This window comes from Procambarus clarkii, chromosome 2 (assembly GCF_040958095.1).
Source record: "Procambarus clarkii isolate CNS0578487 chromosome 2, FALCON_Pclarkii_2.0, whole genome shotgun sequence".
Taxonomy (NCBI): Eukaryota; Metazoa; Arthropoda; class Malacostraca; order Decapoda; family Cambaridae; genus Procambarus; species Procambarus clarkii.
Genome location: NC_091151.1, coordinates 50,463,485 through 50,487,584, shown reverse-complemented (window position 1 = coordinate 50,487,584; position 24,100 = coordinate 50,463,485). Strand labels below are relative to the sequence as shown.

Here is a 24,100-nt window from a genome sequence, read left to right as displayed (position 1 = left end):
CAACCAAGTCTTACCCCAACATGACAGATTTCCAAGACCCATCCCTCACCTACCATGAGCCAATACCTGAAGCTGGCTTGTGCTATGAGGTACGGAGAGCAGGGAAAGAGAGATCAAGGGCCAAAATTGGGGAAAATACACCAGATAGCATAAGAACAATTAGCTGCTAGAAACAAATTAGGCATTCTAGGAAAAACAAGGTGAAAGATTGTTTCTGTGGGGGGTAAATACCTTAATATAGTACTGATACACCTGATGGTGTGTGATGGCAGGAACAGGTGAGGTGGTGGTGGTGGCCAAAATCATCAGTAGTTTTAAAGCATTATATAACAGAGTATTGGGAAGAGGGGGGACATTGCGAGTGTAGCTCTCATCCTGTAATTACACTTAAGCAATTACCTGCTCACTGCCAAATGGCAGCTTGGGTTGCCAAAGATTCCAGCCAACTCTCAAGGTACCCATGCCAATCCCATGGATTCCATGGGAAAGGTGGGATAGGCTGGGGTAGGAGATCCACTAGAAATTATATTTCTTGACATTAACACTTGATTTCTGAAATGAACCCCTCGGTGGCTTCCTGAGCTTACTCACAATGCTGCCTCACCTTAGTAAAGGAAGCTAGCTTTTCTGGAAAGAAAAATAAGTATAAAAAAACAAAGGCATTCAGGGTTAACCCATGAAAGAAGAACTGTCAGGAGTATGGATCGAGAAAGGTAACCAGTAATCTTCATGCCAAATACTCAAGCACGACACAAGCACAGTAAGGCAGAGGAACATCCAATAGGTAACGAGTGACCAACACCTTGTTGGAATATCAGAAGCTCTGTGCCCAAATATTAGCAGTGGAACTACTGGCAAAGAAAGCAAACTTCTACACATCATTAGTGAGGAAACCCGGCCAATTGAACCACCCTGCAGAGACAGACATGGGAACAAAGAATCTTTAGACAGTGTCAACAAAGTCTCAACCTTAAAAGAACAAGCAACACAAATAATGTTTAAACTCAGCCACAGGGCAGAGTGTATGATGGACCCCCTGGCGGGACACACCAAGTGCCAATAACTAAAAGGATTCCTTCAGAAGGCAGAGGTCTCATTCTTAGCAAAGAATGAAGGAGAAGGCTGTGTGTTAAGAAAATGAGCCCAAAGGAATATAAACCAATCCTCCAGAGAAGAGCTTGAAGCTCCCCACTACTCTACGGCCAGAAGCAAGAGCCAAAAGAAAAGCAGCTATGAAAAATTAACACTGGACCAATAGGAAAACCCGATAATGAAGAAAGGTCCAGAATGCCAACTCATGATCCAAAGACCAGGAAGGTTTTAGAGAAGCTAGAGCTGGCTATAGGTAGAAAAATGCCTGAGGCAGTCAGAGAAAGGAGAGAGGTATCACATCCACCCCAAATGCCAGTGAGAGGAGCGCCACCTAAGGTGATGGGTATGAGGTGACAGAATTAGGTATCGGCCAGCAATCCATAAATAGGACAGGTAGAACAACACTCTGGAAACTTACACAAAAGGACAGATGCCAAATAATCAATAAATTTCAAAAAAGATAAACAGAAAATATCATACATTAACCTGTGGTAATTTCAACTTTAAAAGTGTCAATTACCGTACTGCATACATAGACGCGATAAAGCACCTAAATTATTGGGATCATCTCATAGCTCTCCAAATGTACTCACTAGAAAGGTAATAAGAGAGAGAGAAAAATAATAATACCACACTCCATTGCTGGAGTGTGGAGTGGCAATTTTGGCACCATCTATGGACCTGCACTTCATCACCCAGGTATTAGGTGCGACACAGACAACGCCATCTACTGGCGGTGGTGTGGCATCAATGAAACGCTCCTGTTTCATACCTCGGTTAGAAGGTAAGGTCGATGATGATAATGACCTCTGGTGGGTGGCATAAGGATATCAACACCATCTAGGTTGTGAAAGCAATTACAATGTCAATTCCCCAGTGGAAGGGTGTTACCCTAAGGTCACCCAGAATACTGTCTGTCTAGCTAATGATGTTTTATTTTCACAGAGGTGACGTAAGGAGGCGATTATACTGAGGAGGGCAGTTCACCTTGGGCAGTCCAGAACTCTTGACTTGGTCCTGTGAGAGGGCAAAGTGTCCACTGTCGGTAGTAGCAGTGTGTTAGCTGCTGGATTTATGTAATGTTGTATGGACTGACGTATCCGGGAATTGGCCAAGAAGGGTTACGAGATGACAGTAGGGTGTCTGTTAAGAAGTGCTGCTAGTGTGTTGCTAGAGACTTCTGCCAGGGTGTTAGCACCCCTGTACATGATTATTTGAGACCCCTGTCAGCTTGTGGCTGAAGCCCTCTGCCAGTGTTTCTGGAGAGCGGATGTGGGGTACTGGGACATCGTGACAATACGATGTGTGGACTGGCCTATGTTGAAGGTGAACTCGCCGATGAGTGCCATTGGGCGTGGACGACGTATATGTGAAGATAGTGGACTCACCGGGAGTTGATGAACACTGCAGATCAATTGAGTGTCCCGAGTGAAAGCGACACAGTCTAAATATGTGTAGTGATACTTGGGGATATATATATATTGGTGAAGGTGTAATTGCATATTGTTTATCATCCCCTTATTCAGTGCACTGTTACTTGCTACCACCAGTTCTTGAAAACTTACCATTGACTTGGGGTAGGATCAAGAAGAAGAGGTTATAAGACATGATGACAGAAAGAACCCGGTACTGGCCCAAGCTGGCCGTAACAATACACGTGGAAAATACTGGAGGGCCAGGTCCCACAGTATTTGTTTAATCTACACAGTAAAATAACAACATACTGGAATGAACAATATGGAAGAAAATGCAGAATAGAACCAGTGAAGTGTAGGGGTGCCATAAGCACATTCAGAGAACACTATATAAACATCAGAGGTCCACGGTTGTTCAACATCCTCCCAGAGAGTATAAAAAATATTGCGGGAACAACCGTGGACATCTTCAAGAGAAAACTAGATAGTTTTCTTTCAGGAGTGCAGGACCAACGGGCTGTGGTGGATATGTGAGCCGTTCCAAGCCACAGCCTGGTAGATCAAGCTCTCACATCTGTGAATGTGATCCCTGTTTTCTTCAGGGATAATCATTGATAGAACAACAGACCATTACCCCACATTTCTCCTAACCAACATTAATAAACCACCTCTAGATACAAGGAAGATAAGCTTCAAGATGCACAATGAAACTTCTATAGGCAATTTTATTGCTGCTGCTGCTGTTAATATCAACTGGGAGATCGAATTAGGTAACATAGGGAACATCAACCTAGTAGTACAAACATTTCTTCAGAAAACTGTCAGCCTTTATAACACCCACTGTCCTATGCTAACAAAACAAGTCACAATTAAAAGGCTAAACAATCCATGGCTTACAAAGGGGATACTTAAATCTATTAATAAAAAGCATGACCTCGAGAAGAAGTATAGGTTAGTACTCTATATATTTAAAACTCTGAACTGCAATGTCAATCCTGATCTTAAAAGTTTGCTAGAAGGTTGTAACAGAACCCATGGGCACCACACCAGAAACAAATTCCTATTTGATATTCCAAGAGTGCGACTTAACCAAACTAGAAATGCTCTACAACTCAAGGGACCCAGAATTTGGAATGACCTCCCTAATTCAACCCGTTCTCGCAAATTCGTAAAGTCAATATTGACTTATTAACTACGTGCATAGGTGATATACTAAACATAATAGATACCCTTAAAAAGATTCATAGAAAACACCGACCTTACCTAACCTTGTTAGTATCTTAAGATAAGCATCTTATTGCTTCGTAATTACAATTATTACTTAGCCTATACCTATTATAGGTTATACCTATAATATAGGTTAGGTAATACTATATATTATACTATACTATACCTACTATAGTTATACTATACCTATTATAGGTTAGGTAATAATTGTAATTACGAAGCAATAAGATGCTTATCTTAAGATACTAACAAGGTTAGGTAAGGTCGGTGTTTTCTATGAATCTTTTTAAGGGTATCTATTATGTTAAGTATGTCACCTATGCACATATTTAATAAGTCAATATTGACTTATTAAATTTGCGAGAACGAGTTGCCTAATCATGTCAAAGGCTGTACCTCTCTCAACCAGTTTAAGTGTAGAACAAGTACTACCTATAATTAACCCTTTGTAACCTACCTTACCCCCTAAATGTCAACCCATGTCTAAACAATGCTATTTGTTGACCAACTTGTTCAATTGCTGATTTCTGCCATGTTCCCCCCTTTTTTTTTTTTTAATTCCCTTTTTTTGAACACAATTTATACTTTACTCCCAATTACTATTAAGTTTTAGTCAAGTGCTTTTTCCTCCACACCTTGCCCGAAATGCTATGCATATTAGTGGCTTTAGGTATTGTACAATACAATACAATACAATACAATTTTATTTAGGTAAGGTACATACATACAATAAATATTTACAAGGATTGTTTAACTTATAGGTATAGCTAGTACATACAATGCCTAAAGCCACTATTACGCAAAGCGTTTCGGGCATGATAAACTTAAATGACAAGCTTAATACTAATTGAGCATAATGAGTAGAATGAAAACAAGAAATGAAAACATAGACTTGTATGTACTAGCTCTATCTATAAATCCAACATTATGTTTCTAACTCTGCGTCTATGTATGTACTTTTCCTAAAAAAAAAAATGTTATTTGTTATTACAAGTCAAGCCTGGCCTCGGGCTGGGCTTGAGGAGTTGAACAACTTCCAGGACCCCATCAACAGGTATCGAGCAGGTATCAGCCCCAATGTTTTTGTTTTCACTGAAGTAATGGAAAGGGCTGGTTGATTTCTCATATGAACAACTATTGTAGCTGAACCTTTACAGATAATTCTAGTACTAAAGACGTAACTGTCTCTGGTAGAGTAGCTGTAATTGGATAAAGTAACCAGTGACTGGGCAATTAAATTGCTAACATTCAGTTAAATATAAAAATGGTAATATGACATTTTCTTGGAAAATATATGGGATGAATCAAGAGATATTGTTCTATACAATGATACCAAAATAAAGGCTGTAAATATAATACCCAAAGGGATATTAACAAAAAAATTGTAATGTCTAGAATTCTAACAATACCAAGTGTCTGGGCACCTTGGTGCTGGTTACAGAGATGGCAATATATATATTGTCCATTTATAATGGATTTTTGCAAGTACTGTACTGTACAAACATGTATTTTATATTCTACATTATTTCTATTTTAATACTAATAGGCAACACATCTAGAATAACATACCTAGTTCCTGGATGACAAGCTCTGTGGGTGTCTGGACACTGGCATCTCAGTCGTGTTGGACATTTTCACCAGGTACCCAAATGATCAGTGACTAATTTTCTGGGAATCACCGAGCATCGAGTCCTGATATTACTGGAGATAACAGGATGTCAGTACTCTAGTATTTTCATATTTTTTTTCATCCATTCCCTTGCATCTAGACACCAGTAACCAGACACCCCATGTTCTGTGGCTCATTCCTTGAAATAACACTGACCTTTAAGGTCTGATATTTATATGAAAGGTAGCATAGTATGTTTGGCATATATTCTTGGCATTTTGAAGTAGTCTGGAGATACTGTATACAGCATTTGTTTTTATTCTGACTACTGAAAATAGGTCAATGTTGGTGCCAGAGTCTTGACAAGTGTGATCCTTCAGCTTGAGGACCATACATCTGTCTGAAAACAAAGGAGAATTTTAAATCATATATGACCCCCTTAAATTGTATAACAAATAACTACTGTAGGATTTTCATAAATACTATGTACAAAATCATGCAAAAAAGTTATAATATTTTGTTTCTTAACAATTGCATATTAGATGCCTTTTATAAGATACGTTAAGAAAGATAAGATGTTTATTCAGGTATAGGTACATACTGTACATTGAAAATGAGGTACACACATAATGTTTGATTTATAGACAGAGCTAGTACATACAATGCCTGAAGCCCCTAATACACACAGCGTTTCAGGCAAGTTGTGGGAAAAAACTTAAAGACTAAAATATAATACTTAGAATAAAATACAATACAATACAGTTTGAGATCAAAAGCATAAATTGAATTGGAAAAAAAGAAAAGAATGATAATAATTACATGATCAAATCAAATCAAATGTTTATTCAAGTAAAGTACATACATACAAGGTGAAATACAAACATTGATGGATTTATAGAGCTAGTACTGTACATACAATACCTAAAGCCACTATTATGCAAAGCATTTTGGGCAGGAAAAACACTATGACTAAAACTTAATACTAATTGAGATTAAAGTATAAATTGTGTTGACAAGATAAAAAAAAAGGGGGGGGGGGACATGGCAGAAAAATAGCAAATATACAATTTGGTCAACAAACAGCATTGTTTAAAATACAGTAGTAGACATGGGTTGACATTTAGGGGTAAAGTAGGTTACATGGAGTTAATTAGGTAGTACTGTACTTAGTTTTTATGTTACATGGAGTTAATTAGATAGCACTTAGTTTTTATCTTAAACTGGTTGGGAGAGGTACAGTCTTTAACATGATTGGGAAGGTCATTCCACATTCTGGATCCCTTGATTTGTAGAGCATTTCTAGTTTGATTAAGTCGTACTCTTGGAATATCAAATAGGTATTCGTTTCTGGTGGGTTCTGGTGGGTTTCTGGTGGGTTTCTGGTGGGTTCTGGCTCATGGGTTCAGTTACAACCTTCTAGGAAGCTTTTAAGGTCAGGATTGACATTACAGTTCAGCGTTTTATATATATAAAATACACATGAGAGGATGTGCAGTGACTTAATATCTAACATATTCAGAGATTTGAGTAAGGGTACCGAGTGATGTCTGGGGCCAGAATTAGATATTGTTCTAATAGCAGCTTTGTGTTGAGTAATTAGAGGATGTAAATGATTTTGGGTAGTAGAACCCCAAGCACAAATACCATAGTTGAGATAAGGATAGATGAGAGACTAATAGAACATCACTAGGGGCAGGGCTAGGTACATAATGTTATCATTTTTTTGTCTATAAATTTTGCAAGTATTTACCTCCTTAAAATTTTCTTAGATTAAGGACCTGCCCGAAACGCTGCGCGTGCTAGTGGCTTTACAAGACTGTAATTACCATATTTGTATGGTAATTCTCCACATTCCTTATGTACATTCTTGTATATGCATAAATAAATAAATAATATCCGATCTTAGAAAGAATGCCAACAGTTTTTCAAACTTTTTTTTATATATTTAGAATGTATCCCTGGAAATTCAGCTTGTTTCCAAGGAATTTGCCATCTACTTTGTTACAAATTTGAGTATTGTTTATCCTGAGATTTATTTGATTTGAGGATTTATTGCAAAACAAAATATAGAAAGTTTTGTCAATGTTGAGGGTGAGTTTGTTGGCAGTTAGCCAGAGATGGACTTTATTTAGCTTAGTATTCACTGTGACATTTAGAGCAAGGGGGTCAGGACTGGAGTAAATGAAGGTTGTGTCATCAGCAAATAGAATTGGTTTGAGGTGCTGGGAGGCATTTGGAAGGTCATTAATATAGATGAGAAAGAGGAGAGGGCCAAGTATGCTGCCCTGAGGAACACCAATGTTGATGGGTAGGGTAGGAGAAATGGAATTATTCACAGAAACATACTGGAGCCTGTCACTAACGTAAGACTGAAGGTATTGCAGGGAGTGACCTTTGACTCCATAATGATGTAATTTAAAAAGAAGGTTTTGGTAGTTGACAGTGTCAAAAGCCTTATGTAGGTCAACAAATAACACAACAGGGAACTCATTTTTATCAAGAGCTGCATGTATCAAGTTAATCATACTAATCAGTGCAGCGTTAGTGCTTTTTGGGAGTCTAAAGTCATATTGACAAGAGCTAAGTATATTTTGTTTGCCTAGATAAGAGTAAAGCTGCTTGTAGATTAGCATTTCAAATAATTTTGACAATGTTGGCAGAATTGATATAGGTCTGAAATTGTTGGCATCAGTAAGATCACCACATTTATGGACTGATGTTACTCTTGTTTTTTTTTTTAGAATATCTGGAAAGGTTTGGAGTTCAAGTGATTTGTTGTAGAGCAATGCAATGGCAGGAGCCAGAAATCTGGAGGCTTTTTTGTAAATTAGAGTTGGTATCTCAGCAAGGGCACTTAATTCTTTCTTTTAAGACAAAGTTATCTCATCAACATCAGAGTAATTAGTGGGAGTTAGGTACAGAGACTCTGGATAGTTTCCTGTAAGGTAGTCCTTAACATTAGTTAGTTTCAATTCGTTTGGGAGTGAGTCCCACAGACTAGCTCCCTTTATTTGCATAGTGTGTTTACACAGATTAAGTTTGACTCTGGTTATATCAAAGAGATATTTATTTCTGGTGTGGTGATTATGGGTTCTATTACATCTGTCCAGGAAGAGTTTCAGAACAGGGTTTTGTAACTGTAAATGACACAAGAGAACGTGTGGAGTGAGTTTATGTTTAGGGATTTAAACATGGGAACTGAGTGTTGTCTGAAAGCAGAGTTTAATATTGTTCTGATAGCAGATTTTTGTTGGGTGATGATGGGCTTGAGGTAGTTTGCAGTGGTTGAACCCCAAGCACAGATACCATATGTAAGATAGGGATAGATTAGTGCAAAGTACAGTGAGAGGAAAACAGATTTTGGAACATAATATCTAATTTTAGAGAGAGTACCAACTGTTTTTGAGACTTTCTTGGTTATGTGTTGTATGTGGGTGCTGAAATTGAGTCTCTTGTCTAAGTATAGGCCAAGGAACTTAACATCATTTTTATTGCTGATGTTAACATTGTCTATCTGAAGCTGAATTGCATTTGTTGATTTGCTTCCAAGTAAGATGTAGTAGGTCTTTTCTATGTTTAGTGAGAGTTTGTTGATTGACATTACCAAGTGGATTTTTTTTAATTCATTATTTACAACATTATTTAATTTGAGTAGGTTAGGGTCTGAGTAGATAAGGGTAGAATCATCAGCAAATAATACAGGTTTAAGAATGTTAAGAGACATTAGGCAGATCATTGTTGTATACAGTATAAGAAATAGAAGAGGTCCTAGGATGCTGCCCTGTGGCACTCCTACAGTTAGTGGTAGAGTGGGAGAGGTTATATCATTGATATAAGCATATAGCTAAGTATATTGTATTTGGCTAGGTAAGAGTAAAGCTGCTTGTAGATTAGCTTTTCAAATATTTTTCAAATACAGTACTGTATATGTAATATGTTACTTTAGTATGTATAAGTGAAGAGTTCCTGGCAATTCCGCTGTTTCTTTCTATGCACCAAGTACCAAACTATTTTTAGCACTATTGTCTATAACTGGCAATCATCTGGATATGGTTGACTTTACCCTTTACCAAGCCACACATTTATTTATTCAAAATTCAAATTCAAATCTTTATTCAGGTAAAGTACATACATACAAGGGGTGATACAAATATTGATAATATACAAATATTGATTATTATTTATTTACATATATACAAGAAGGTACTTTGGGTTTATGAGAGTACTGTACATAACATTGATGTTTTTAGATTCTTGTAAAGCCACTAAAATGCAATATAATCTTTAATCTTACTTAAAGATTATATCTGGTCCTTCATCTAACATATAATTTTATGCAGCTAATTTCTAGCAAAATTGAAAAATTTTAACAGGAACATTGTAAGAAAATTTGAAGAAGATTAGTAGGTACTGTACATTATAATAAAATTTGAGGATTATCAGCAGGTACATTATAGCACAATTTGAGGATTATTTCTAGGAATCCATTATGTCAGCTGTGCGTGTGATCAGGAGTGTGGAACCACCACATGTGACTGTGTCAGGTGTGCGTGTGAGCACCACATGTGACAGTCAGGTGTGCGTGTGACCAGGAGTGTGGGACCACCACATGTGAGTGTGACCCGCCACATGTGAGTGTCAGGTGTGCGTGTGACCCGCTACATGTGAGTGTCAGGTGTGTGTGTGACCCGCCACATGCGAGAGTCAGGTGTGCGTGTGACCAGGAGTGTGGGACCACCACATGTGAGTGTCAGGTGTGCGTGTGACCCACCACATGTGACAGCGTCAGGTGTGCGTGTGACCCGCCACATGTGACAGCGTCAGGTGTGCGTGTGACCCGCCACATGTGACAGCGTCAGGTGTGCGTGTGACCCGCCACATGTGACAGCGTCAGGTGTGCGTGTGACCCGCCACACAACAACAACAACAAAGATGGAGGACCTGGCGAGGGTGCGCGGCGGGTCACCCTGCCATCCTCCACATCTCTCTCTCTCACTCTCCGCCTTCCTCATAAACATCTATCCTCGAGCAGATAATGTTGTCTTAGGAGGTGTGTAGCTAGCGAAGCCGCCGAGAAGACCATTAGTAGCAGGAGAGACGGAGTACTCGCGAGATAAAGTGACTCTCCGCGCAATCATGCTAACCTGCATTATCACACAAAGCCTCGCACTACTACTAACTACATCACAAGCATATTAAATGTTGTTTGGCTGTAATGGCCGTGTTTGGGCTAGAGCATAATTGAGGAGACATGTACAAGAAGGTAGTAGTGTAGTTATTAAAGGCGAGAGAACTTACCAATTAGGTGTAGTGGTCGGTGGGTCGTTGTTGACCGACGCGTTACCGCCGCCAGGCGGCTCCAGGCCTGGCCTTAACTTGCCCGCTAAATTTAAATTATTATAATAAAAATTATTTCCATTGGTATCTTCAGTTTTTACATACGTCATGTAATAATTTAAAAATGTGTCATGTAGTAATTGTTTCTAGAGAGAGAGATTAAATAAAGTATTGAGTGATTTTTTTATTAACAAGCTTAGATAATATTTTTTTATTAAATTTATTTTTTTTATTAAATAGTGGCCTAAAGCCACTATTTCTGCGGTTGGAAGAAAACGCGCTCAGATTGAGGACTTGTTTATTTTATAATAGTAAATAATAAATTAATAATAAATAATAAATTAATAATAAATAATAAATTAATAATAAATTTATAATAATAAATTAATAATAATAAATTAATAATAATAAATTAATAATAAATAAATTATTATATAAATAATATAATAATAATAACATAGTATAATGATAAGCAATTATTTTTAATGAATCAAATAGCTAATTAGGGTGAATGATAAATAATTAGTGACTAATGCATAACAATAAAGTATTAAATATTTATTATAATGCATAATCATTATAATCATAAAGTATTAAATCAACAACAATTAATAGTTACATCTATAGTTAGTAACTGAAAGTTGCATTATTTGAATTTACACTAATTACAATTCATGGTAATATTGCTTAGCTATCTGCAGGCTTATCACTTTGGGGGTTCCAGCGGAGCCCCCCCAAAGATACCGCAAATGATTAGCAAGCTAGAACAAGTGCCCCCCTGAGCCTGTTTGTGGGTTATCCCTTGGAAAAGAAAACAGGGGATGCAGAGGATCCCGGGAGGAGGGTGGGCGTTTTGTAAGTGAGCAGCTGCTTGCTTGTCGAGAACAGGGGCCCCCCAGTCTGCGGGCAGAGCTTATATAACATTGGCTCGTTGCCCGCACAGCTTGGACAGTTAGACTCAGCTCCTAGACGTACGTTTTCCTTCCCCCTCAGAAAACCCACCGATTTTTTGGGAAAAAGCAGTGTTCTTTTACGCACAGCATTTCGGGCAAGGCGTGGGAAAAAACACTTAGACTAGAACTTAATACTTATTTATTTATTTATTTATGCATATACAAGAATGTACATAAGGAATGTGAGGATACAAATATGGTAATTACAGTCTTGTAAAGCCACTAGCACGCGCAGCGTTTCGGGCAGGTCCTTAATCTAAGAAAATTTTAAGGAGGTAAATACTTGCAAAATTATAGACAAAAAATGATAACAGATTACATGAAATGAAAAAAAAATGAGAGAAAATTGTAGGTACAGTATATTAAAGCACATAGGTAGCTAAGATTGATTGCAATGACAGCTTGAATACAATACAATACAATACAATTTTATTTAGGTAAGGTACATACATACAATAAATTTATACAAGGATTGGTTGACTTATAGGTAGAGCTAGTACATACAATGCCTAAAGCCACTATTACGCAAAGCGTTTCGGGCATGATAAACTTAAATGACAAGCTTAATACTAATTGAGCATAATGAGTAGAATGAAAACAAGAAATGAAAACATAGATGAAAAAGCAGCACAAATACAATTATGTCGACAAACAGCGCTCTTTAAAGAAAAAACAGACATTGGTTGACAATAGAAGGGTAAGGTAGGTTACAGGGAATTTATTAGGTATAGCTTCGCTTTTAACTTAAACTGGTTGAGAGAGGTACAGTCTTTAACATGGTTGGGAAGGTCATTCCACATTCTGGGCTACTTGATTTGTAGAGCATTTCTAGTTTGATTAAGTCGTACTCTAGGAATATCAAAACTGTATTTATTTCTAGTGTGGTGCTCATGGGTTCTGTTACAACCTTCTATGAAGCTTTTGAGATCAGGATTGGCATTATAGTTTAGCGTTTTATATATGTATAATACACATGAGAGAATGTGCAGTGACTTAATGTCTAACATATTCAGAGATTTGAGTAGGGGCACCGAGTGATGTCTGGGGCCAGAATTGGACACTGCTCCAACAGCAGCTTTGTGTTGAGTAACAACAAAAATGGTAGTTGACAAAAAAATTTGGTAGGCATAATACAGCAGAAACAATATAAGATTGGTTGCAATGACAGCTTGAATGGTAGTTGACAAAAATTGGTAGTCACAATACAGCATATGGCTAGCACATAAAAGAAGACAGCAATGAACACAATGATAAGGTTGTTTGAAATTACATAAAAATTAGGAGATTGAGTAACACTAGGTACAGAGCAAATTTAAAGCTCAGTGTAGGAAACTAAGAAGATGAAGTTAGGTACTTTTTGGTTTTGCTTTTAAATAAGGCAAAAGTTTAATTGAGATCAAAGCACTAATTAATTACTAATTGAGATCAAAGCAACACTGAATTGGAAAAAAGAGGAATTCTAGTGAATTGCATTCACTGGAAGGCAATTTACCTGAATAAACATTTGATTTGATTTGATTTAATTAGATGTATGAGTAACCATCCTGAGATGGAAATATTAGGTGAACTTATAGCTATTTTTTTTATATACACTGCAATTTTTCATATAGAATAGGTTAGCAGCACATTGCTGTGTATACCTAAGCTTGTTAATAAAAACAAAATAAATAAATCCTCAAAGAATCTCACAGATTCTAATGTTGAACCCGAACCCGTAATTCTCGAGTGTGAGTCGAGAACAAACCCGACTGTACTAGCGGGACTACGACCTGCCAAATCGTTTAACAACCGGGAACCAATTCACTCATTCATCCAAAGAGCCAAAGCTCAACCCCTGCAAGGACAATTAGGGTAGTACTGTTTGTTGAACAGAGGCTACAGTGAAGGACTTCCCTACCAGTTGGATACGAACCCAGGCCAAAGCCCCTGCAAAGCGCCGGGCGAGTGCTTTACCACTGCCCCACGGGACAGAGTTATTGCTGAAGCTTAAAATACAGCTGGATGAAATCAGTTAATTTTGTGTATTTTATAAAGCTGAAACTCTGTTATCATTTCCTTATGTTTATCATTTGTATTTTGTTTTTAAGCGCACGAGTCAAGAATGTTTGACACACTTGTGTGTTGTTGTTGTTGAAGGTGTGAGCAGCTGTGTGTCAGGCCGCCAGGCTGGAGGTCCGCGGCTCTTCTTCTTCTTCTATACTCTCACAGGTCAGTAGTCACACCAACTACCACTTCTTCTGACCTCTTGGGGCACTTTGTCTCCACACAATTACCCGCTCTTATTCTGAAATAAAGAAGAAAACGGTAAGAATGCGGTCCATAGAATTACCCAAATCGACCCAAATCAGCCCAAAACTACCCAAATCGTCTTAGCATTACGTAAGTAATGAAGAAATATGGTATATTTACTTACTATAATGTTGGTGCTACACATAGAACATGATCAAACCTATTTTTACTCTGAAATAATTTAATTTCATAACGAAATTAGACGTAAATATGTGAGAGGTGACGCCATAGGAAGTCGACGGTCCAAGCGACAATTGTGTGGAGCGACTTATCCAAGATATATGGTCGCCAGGAGAGTGTTTGCTGCCATATCAGCCTCCTGTACACAGTGATCCAGTCCTTTTCGTTCATTGAACACCGAACCCTACACGCCCTCTGATATATTGCTTAATTAAGAAATATTCACAAATAAAGATTATATTTGTATATGTTATCAGAAAGGCAGATATAAAATAGTTTTTGTGAATCCATCACAGAGATTATACCTTATTAGAGAGGAAAAATATTCATACTTTAAACAAGGCTTCATGGCCGACGCTCTCCTTACCGATATGGGAACTATGACCTTCCGAAGATCAATGTTAATTTAATCTAGATATTGTAATAAACGAAGTTTTCTATGTCATCATAAAGACATAAATATAAGCTGCATGTTAATAATTTGGCATAAATATAACTGAATTGAAAGTTAAGATATATGCCTTTTTATAGTTACTTGATGGCTCGCTCAGGGAGTGTGAAGGCCTCCACACAAGCCAATCAATTTTATAATTACTTTGCATATATGCAAAGTAACGCCATAGGTCTTTATGTCAGAATAAAGCCATGTAGACGATAATGTAACTACATTTCAAGGAAAACATGTCTTAATATAATTATTAAATGAATGCAAAGTTATGGTTAAATAAATAGCCAATACCACACAATCGCCGGTGTTCGGACACATGAATAGTCGCATTAGGTGAAAGGAAATGTACCCAACCATTTCCATTTACCCAACCAGTTTGTGCACCCTATACTCATCCTCTGTGCGGTAATTTATTGTGCACCACATACTCATCTTGTTACCAGTAGTTTGTGCAACCCATACTCATCCTGTGACCCGTAATTTATTGTGCATCCCATACTCATCCTGTTACCGGTAGTTTGTGCAGCCCATACCCATCCTGTGACCTGTAATTTATTGTGCAACCCATACTTATCCTGTGACCTGTAGTTTATTGTGCAGCTAATACTCATTCTGTGAGTCATAGGACATTGCGCAACCCTTTCTCATCGTGTGAATCTTTGTTTACTTTGCTCTCCATATTCATCCTCTGCGCGATAGTTTCTTGTGCAACCCATACCCATGATGTGAGTGGTAGTTTATTGTGTACCCTATATTCATCCTGTGAGTATAGGGTACACAATTCTTGTTTGGATTCTTGTAATGTTATTTGTCTATTTGTAGTCACAGTATTTGTGCACCCCTTGAGGGACTTGAATTAGAGGGGGGTTGAAATAGCCTAAGCTACTCTATCCCTTTGAGATGTATTTATTGCTTATCTCAATAAACACACTTGAACTTGAACTTGGGTACACAATGAGTTCATTTGTACTCCATACTCATCATCAAGAAGTGTATTTTACCAGCATTGTAATATAAATTAAGAATAAAAGCTTAGCTGGATTACGGACCCATAATCAAAATAAGAGTCATCACTAATTATCATGACAAATAGTCTAGGCTACACTTCCGCCTTCGACAAGCTGCCGCCGGATGTGGGTATAGTTTATTGTACACCCCCGCACCCCCAGTCCTGGAAGGGCGGGCATTGGGATGTGGACATGTGTACCATTATACCCCCCCCCCCCCCACACACACACACACTCCTCTCCTGTTAATAATAATACTAATAATAATAAAAATTCAAAATAATAACGTTAATAAATATTATAATTAAAACACTTACTGTAATACCCTAGTGCTTGAATGAAAGTGAAGGAAAGACCCAATAAATGTGTAAGTGTATTAAAAACCAAATTTTCGTTGGGTGAGCTGGCAGGTGAGCACCACCTGCCAGCTCACCCAGTAATGAACATCACCTGCCAGCTCACCCAGTAATGAACATCACCTGCCAGCTCACCCAGTAATGAACATCACCTGCACACTGCACCGAACCACTTGCCAGCAGGTGCAGAAGTACGATGGAAAGAGCAAAGTATACAATATTTCAAGTATAATATTAAAGATATATTTAGCATTTAATGTTTTCCTATAAAGTTTCAATAATACCTTTATTTGATTTTTTGTATTATTTTCTACCACAGACGTGGCCACACATTAACAATGCTAACCAGCATATATACATTTTCTTCAGTCCGCCATGGACTCTAACCCTTTCCACTACCGCCCACAAGATGGGTATAGGGTGCATAATATAAGAACTAAACTAACTAACTCCATTGATAGGGTTAGAGATTTGTTAAACATATAGGTCAGGGATTTATTGAACAATTAACCACATAAGGTGATTGTAGTGTTTTTAAAATGCTAGGCTAAGCTACATACGTAAATACATAAATACACAGATTTACGTATGCCCTACATAAAGTGTTCGATGTGTCTTTTACATAGTGTCATTAACGTGCATTTACAAAGGTGAAATTGAATTCTGACCAGCTTCCACATATACTTTATACACATACATATACACACACAGACGTATGCGTACATATACATATATATATACATACATATATACACACATACATACACATATATTTGTCTCTTTTACTCTGACAAGGTGAGATAACTGATAGAGAAACTAGTGTGCAATTAAGCACTTAATCACTGAAGGTGATTAAGGTGCTTTCACAAGCTCAGGTTATAGAGTTACATCACATACATTCATTGTATAATTGATACGTTACATGGTCAATCTAGGGTACAAGTTCAATATATCATCAAGTGTTCCAGTACTCAAATAGTAATTACACAGTTCAGCATACCTTAGCCCAGGAGGGCGAAAGTCAGTCAGTATGGGACATTCTACAATATAATGTTCAAGGGAGTGCATATTTTCTCTTTTACAAAGTTGACACATTGTGTACTCGACATTTGGGTTTTGAGAAAGCTGCCAGATACGTCTATATCCCAAGCGTATTATGGCCACTATAACATCACATTGGGTTCTTGTTCCATTAATCCTGTATGTGAATGTCTCCGCACGATATCTATCATAATATTTAATGCTACAATTTTCAGGTCTTTGTGAATTTGTTAGGTCGGTGAGATTTTCATTAGATGTTTGCTTAAGTATTCTCTTTGTCACTGCTAATGAAACACCCATATAAATTTCTACCACTGGTTTTCTACAGGCTGTCTTTGCAAGCATATCAACAGTGTCATGCCTTGAGATGCCAACATGTGATGGTATCCATAGGAATTTAATTTCAAATCTCTTTTCTTTGGCAGCTAAAATATTCATTCGAATATCACTGACTATTTTCTGGGTGTCACTACTATGTGCGTTCAATACCAGGAGTGCACTCTGCGAATCACAGTATATAAGTCGACTGCCTTTGTGTTTTAAAAATTCAGTGGCAAGGTATATGAATGCAAGTTCGGTTTGAGTTGTACTTGCCCAATCATTGACGCGCTTCATTCATGTATGTACGAGAGAAGATTGTTCAAATATATTACATGCACATCCGGTACATCATCCACCTTCTTCTACAGAACCGTCGGTATAGCACTGATACACATCGTTACCCATACTCTGAGTACTTTCAGTGATGCTTCACAGTGTTAACTGTTTTAATAATGTAGAGTGTACATTATCTTTCTTGGGTGCATTTACAAAATCAACTGCTAGATCCAAGTTATCCCATGGAGTAATTGGTTGATTAATCGTTAATTGAGTTGGGTACATATTTAATATTTTGATGGAGTTGGCTACCTTGTAGAACCAAAATGCATTCACGCCGAAAACTGTGCTAATAGACAAAATTATGTTAGAGATATGGGTCTATAATTATCTGAGTGTGCTTTGGGGATGGGAACAATGACACTGTCCAATCATCAGGTAATACTCCTTCACTTAAACTCATTCTGTACAACACTAAAAGTGGATTACCTGGTACTTGTGAGACTAATCTCAGTAAACTGTAAGTAATACCGTCCTCTTCAGGAGCAGTAGACTTATTTTATTGTGCTACACAGCCTTCCCGGCTTGGTGCCTTCTTTGGTAATTACTTATCAAAGGCAGCTCCATACGAGGAGCTGCCTCGTATGGGCCAATAAGTCTTTTGCAGTTACCTTCATTCTTATGTTCTTACTTACATTTATTGAACTTTATCATCATCATCATTTACAGAAATAAATTAACATAAAAAGTAGTCATTTTAATACACAAAACAGAAGTAGATATTATGTAAATTATGATGCAGGATAGGATCACTATTAAGAACTTAATTATAAACCACAATATGTTTAATATCGTCAGAAATTCGGAAACATACCATATATTTTCAAATATTTACAATTAAAGTATTTATTTAGGAAATAAGTATTTTAGTTACCCTAGTTAGCTCTGAGAACACACATTCTTGCAGCAAGAATTTCTTCCCACTAATCTGAGAGATGCTAATGAGACCAGTCTCGACCCACTGGACAGGTCATGAACAACAATCAACTACAGCACCATCTATGTCAGAAGATATTCAAAATATTCTTGATATCATTCAAATTGTCAATACGAGAACAGAATACATAAGTTGAGTGATGTCAAAGGAATCATATTGACTGACCGAGCCCCATTGTAAATATCCGTGGCTTCCTGACCATAAAGGTACCGACGCGGTCGAGGGTAAGAGACCGGATGTACCCATATACCTATGAGGCCATCAAAAATAGTGAGTCACGCCAAACAAAAAGAAGTACTGGTAAACAGGTCAGACACAACCAGTACTATGATGATGCTAAACTGAAAGAGCTTAAATCAATTGCTAGACAGACAGGTAAAGCATATAAGAGCCTTAGAACTCCTCAAATGTTAAAACTGTTTCAGGCCGCGCTTGCAGCGGCAAGGGAGAGAATGACTGAACTGAGACAAAATGAATGGGAGGGTTTTGTTAGTGGACTTAACCTGCATACTCCCCTGGGCAAAGCCTGGAAAGGCATAAACAAAATTATTGGTAAAAATAGTAGACAAGTTTCACACCCAAACCCACTACAGAAAGCCAATCAGTTAATTGCAAAATGGGCTCAGGTTTCCAGCCTTGGAATGCTACCAGCTAGCACTAGGGAGAAATTGCAGGCGAGGTCCACAGACAGAAATTCTCTCATAAATTTCATGTTGAGCAAGCAACATGATGAATGTGATGTTCCATATACAGATTATGAATTGGATGCAGCCCTCTCCAGGGGCAGTAGCACTGCTCCTGGTGAGGACGGTATCACCTATGATATTCTAAGACTCCTACATCGTGTACCCGGTAACCCATTATTAGAATTGTTTAATGCCAGCTATGTCTTTGGGCAGTTGCCTGTATCATGGACCACCAGTCTTACAGTACCTGTACCAAAGCCTGGCCAACCTGATGCTTTCCGTCCCATCTCACTGACCAGTTGCATGTGCAAAACCTTTGAGAGAATGGTGCTTAATAGATTATTGTATAGAGTTAAAGAGCACATGTCACCTGATATCAATGGTTTCACACATGGTAAAAGTGTACACAACTGTATCACAACCTTTCTTACTGTTCATGGAGATAAAAGGCACAAGTACACAACATTTCTTGATTTAAAAAATGCCTTTGATATTGCTAATAGGGAAGTGATTATGTATGAATTAGCGAGAATGGATATAGGGGGACATTTATTACAGTGGATACGAGGCTATCTTACCAACCGGAAGTCCTCTGCGCTGTTCCAAGGCTACAAGAGTGAAACTAAAGTAGTGCAACTAGGCACCCCACATGGAAGAGTACTTAGTCCTACCTTGTTTAATGTTCTAATTAATGCTTTACTAAAATCAATCCCAACTAGTCCGGCAAACATCACTATCAGCTATGCAGATGACATCTTTGTGCATACTAAAACCCACCGCAAAATGCAAACAGTCTTAAATTGTATACATACAGCTTGTGAGAGCCTTGGTCTTGTAATCAACGCTGCTAAAACTAAGGTATTTAACAGACAAATTGGCAACCGCAAAAGTGGACCACGAAAACTTAAGATAGACAACATACCAATAGACTATGTCTCTTTTTTCAAATACCTTGGTGTCTCTGTCCCTTGTACCTCAACTGCAGTCAATAAGTTACATCAACAATGTAGAGACAGACTCAAGGCTTTCAGAACTGTAGTGGGGTACAGCCCGAAATATGGTGTTAATATTAGAATAGCAAGAATGATGTATTTAGCGTATATAAGGTCTCTGATAGACTATCATGCACCAGCTTTGGTCCTGCAGAATGGCAAAAGTATTGATAGACTGGAAAAAATGCAAAATGAAGCACTCAGAATTATACTTGGCTGTCCTATAACTACCAAAGTTCTCAACATGCGGAAAGAATTAAATATACTTAGCATTAGAGATAGAATATTTGAAATTAATCTTATGATGGGACTAAAGCTGCTGCGTGATAACAAAAACAACATTGTGTCAGTTGCACTGTTAGAACACATACGAAATGGAACTAGCGAGTCTAAATGGATTCAAAGAACTGCCACTCATATTAAAATGATGGCACTGCACGATGTATATACAGATGAAAGAGTACAGCACTTCCTTCCACCCTGGTAGATAGTACCTTTTGACATCCCGACCCCTGCATACCACACCAAGAAACTAATCACAAGCAACCCTCATGCTCAGCTTGCTGCTAAATTAAGCACCATAGAACACATTCACAATATACAAGCTGAAAACAACATTGCACAGACCATATACACTGACGGATCACTCAATACAGCTACAGGGAGGGCAGGAAGTGCTGTTATTGCTCATCAGCCCGATGGCAGCACAATTCAAAGAAATATCCGAATTAGTAACTGGACGTCCACAATGCAAGCCGAGTTGGTAGCGATACTGGTAGCACTCGAAATTATTGACAACACTGAAGTAGACAGCTTAATTATTTCTGACTCCCTATCCTCACTACGAGCAATAAACAGTTTGCAATCAAGTAATAACGTGCTTGTCTTGGAAGCTAGACGTAGATATATAAGAATACTTTGCAAGAGGGTAAATATAAAAATGTTGTGGATTCCTTCTCACACTGGCATGCAGGAACATGACAAAGTTGACGCCCTTGCTAAGGCTGCAGTAAATAAAGACAGTATTGAATGGAATCTTGAGTTATCAAATAGGTCCCTTAAAAGTGTCATTAGACGAGAACTCCTGGATGGATTTGAAGAAAGTAGAACAGTGCAAACTGGAACTAGCAGGTCCATCGTTCATCACAATGAAATGTGTGAAATAAAACATGTGTATGGGGCAAGTAACAAAGTCGAGCATGGGTCTGAGGAAAAACTGTCCTTACTCTGAATACCGCAACGTCTGTGCTTATATGAATATATGTCACATACACATATTTTATAGCACACATTTAATTTGTATCTAGTTCTTTATTGTTAACTTACATAATCAAAGAACCTTGCAACATCTACATTCGAGGAAGGATTCCAGAAGCAGTTAACAACTGCCATTTCTTGTTTCTGGAATTCTTCTTTATGCTGTAGGTAAAGTAGTTAATAGAACTACAGTCTCCTGCTCCTGGGGTTAGTGGTTCGAGACTACTTGTGCCCAGGGTGAATGTGGAGGTCAGTAGTTCGACCTTGGAGGTGGACCTCGATATACACCTAACGAATAGACATGCACAAGCTGCCTGTCCTCAGTGTATATTTTACACACACACACACACACACACACACACACACACACACACACACACACACACACACACACACAAACACACACACGTGAGTGTGTGATTATGCGAGACTGGTTAACATCAGAACAGCCTTCAGGAACCTGTGTAAGGAATCATTCAGAACCTTCTATACCACATATGTAAGACCAATCCTGGAGTATGTGGCCCCAGCATGGAGTCCGTACCTTGTCAAGCACTAGGCGAAGCTTGAAAAAGTTCAGAGATATGGCACTAGGCTAGTCCCAGAACTAAGAGGCATGAGCTACGGAGAAAGGCTGCGAGAAAAGCACCTCACGACACTAGAAGGCAGAAGAGTATGGGAGACATGATCACTACCTACAAAATTCTCAGAGGAATTGACAAGGTAGATAAAGATAAACTGTTTAACACGGGTGGTACGCAAACAAGGGGACACAGGTGGAAACTGAGTACCCAAATGAGCCAGAGGGACGTTAGAAAGAACTTTTTCAGTGTCAAAATAGTTAACAGATGTAATGCATTAGGCAGTAATGTGGTGGAGGCTGACTCCATACACAGTTTCAAATGTAGATATGATAGAGTCCAGTAGGCTCAGGAATCTGTACATCAGTTGATTGACAGTTGAGAGGCGGGACCAAAGAGCCAGAGCTCAACCCCCCAAGCACAATTAGGTGAGTACACACACACTCACTCTCTCCCTCTCATAAGGGAGGTGGTGGCCGAGTGGACAGCGCTCTAGACTCGTGGACCTAGGGAGTAAATGTTACTCCTACTGCTATGTAACAAGATTTTGTTGGTACATTTTCATGTAAATTCACAACTCTTCGCGCCGGAAACAAGTCATGAGAGAGCCACACAATAATTTTCGGATCTAACCTTCATTCTTTCTCAATGTGTTGTATACAATGAAATGATTATACATTGCTCTGTTGTGAACATTGTATACAGTACCTCAAGATATACATCCCACAACAGTTAACTAGCTCCCAGATACCTAATTAATTCTCTACTCTCTGTAAATGTTAATGTGATGTCACCGAGCAGTAAATAGGTACCTGGAAATTAGACAGTTGCTACGGGTTGCTTCCTGGTGTGTGTGTACTCACCTATTTGTGCTTGCGGGGGTTGAGCTTTGGCTTTTTGGTCCCGCCTCTCAACTGTCAATCAACTGGTGTACAGATTCCTGAGCCTACTGGGCTCTATCACATCTACATTTAAAACTGTGTATGGAGTTAGCCTCCACCACATCACTGCCTAATGCATTCTATCCGTTAACTACTCTGACACTGAAAAAGTTCCTTTTAACGTCTCTGTGGCTCATGTGGGTACTCAGTTTCCCACCAGTGTTGAATAGTTTATCCTTGTTTACCCGGTCGATTGTTTGTGTGTGTGTGTGTGTGTGTGTGTGTGTGTGTGTGTGTGTGTGTGTGTGTGTGTGTGTGTGTGTGTGTGTGTGTGTGTGTGTGTGTGCGAGAGAAAAAAAATTAGTTAGTCAGTAATAGTTGATTGACAGTTGAGAGGCGGGCCGAATGAGCAGAGCTCAACCCGCGCCTGCACAACTAGGTGAATACTCTCTCACTCTCTCTCTCTGTCTCTCTCTGTCTCTCTGTCTGTCTCTCTCTCTGTCTGTCTGTCTATCTTTCTCTCTCTCTCTTTCTCTCTCTCTCACCACTCACATATGTGTTGTATGTGGATGCTGAAGTTCAGTCTCTTGTCTATGTATAGGTCAAGGAACTTTCCATAATCATTATTGCTAATGTTAACATTGTGTATCTGAAGTTGAATTTGGTTTCAGGATTTACTTTCGAACAAAAATAGTAGTCGGTCTTTTTTATGTTTGATGTGAGTTTGTTAGTTTACATCCATGAGTGGACTTTTTAAATCTATTATTTTTATTATTATATAGTGCGTTTGGGTTGGGGTCTGAATAGAGGAAGGTAGCATCGTCAGCACTTATGTTTACACTTATTGGAAGTATCTAAGTATCAACTAAAGTATCTTCACACTTGACTTAAACTTTAGTAGCTATTTTCTGGACCATTCCTCAAGTTTCGGAGGTCAACGAAGATGGAATTCACATGAAATGGCTTATGTTACCATCACTAATAATGTTGTGTTTTCTGTCTAGCTTCAGACACGGTCATGTTACAATTGTGTCTTAGAGAGTTGCGCGCAATTAAGCATGATAGAAATCACTTACAATTAATGCAGGATGGTAGAAAATCACTTACAATTAATGCATCAAGTTTGGAGACTTGAATTGAAATTGAAATTGAAAT

The 24,100-nt window shown here is 38.3% G+C and overlaps 2 protein-coding genes across 7 annotated transcripts in view; one reads left to right on the top strand and one right to left on the bottom strand.

Moving 5' to 3' along the window:
- The window catches only part of LOC123762334 (GDNF-inducible zinc finger protein 1), a 36,009-nt gene extending 25,277 nt beyond the window's left edge, over positions 1-10,732 (bottom strand). For 2 of the 5 annotated variants that reach the window (XM_045748807.2, XM_069325962.1), the window contains exons 1-2: positions 10,642-10,732; positions 5,304-5,743 (exon numbers count right to left, since the gene is read on the bottom strand). The gene's annotated coding sequence lies outside the window, so the exon portion shown is untranslated. Of the gene's footprint in view, positions 1-399; positions 628-5,303; positions 5,744-10,641 lie in introns of all 5 variants that reach the window. The other 3 variants (XM_045748809.2, XM_045748810.2, XM_045748812.2) reach the window with 3 other exon arrangements.
- Positions 10,733-13,490: 2,758 nt separating this feature from the next.
- mino (glycerol-3-phosphate acyltransferase mino) overlaps positions 13,491-24,100 on the top strand; it is a 107,219-nt gene continuing 96,609 nt past the window's right edge. The window contains exon 1 of one of the 2 annotated variants that reach the window (XM_069325896.1): positions 13,491-13,841. The gene's annotated coding sequence lies outside the window, so the exon portion shown is untranslated. Of the gene's footprint in view, positions 13,842-13,874; positions 13,938-24,100 lie in introns of those variants that run through there. The other variant, XM_069325899.1, reaches the window with a different exon arrangement.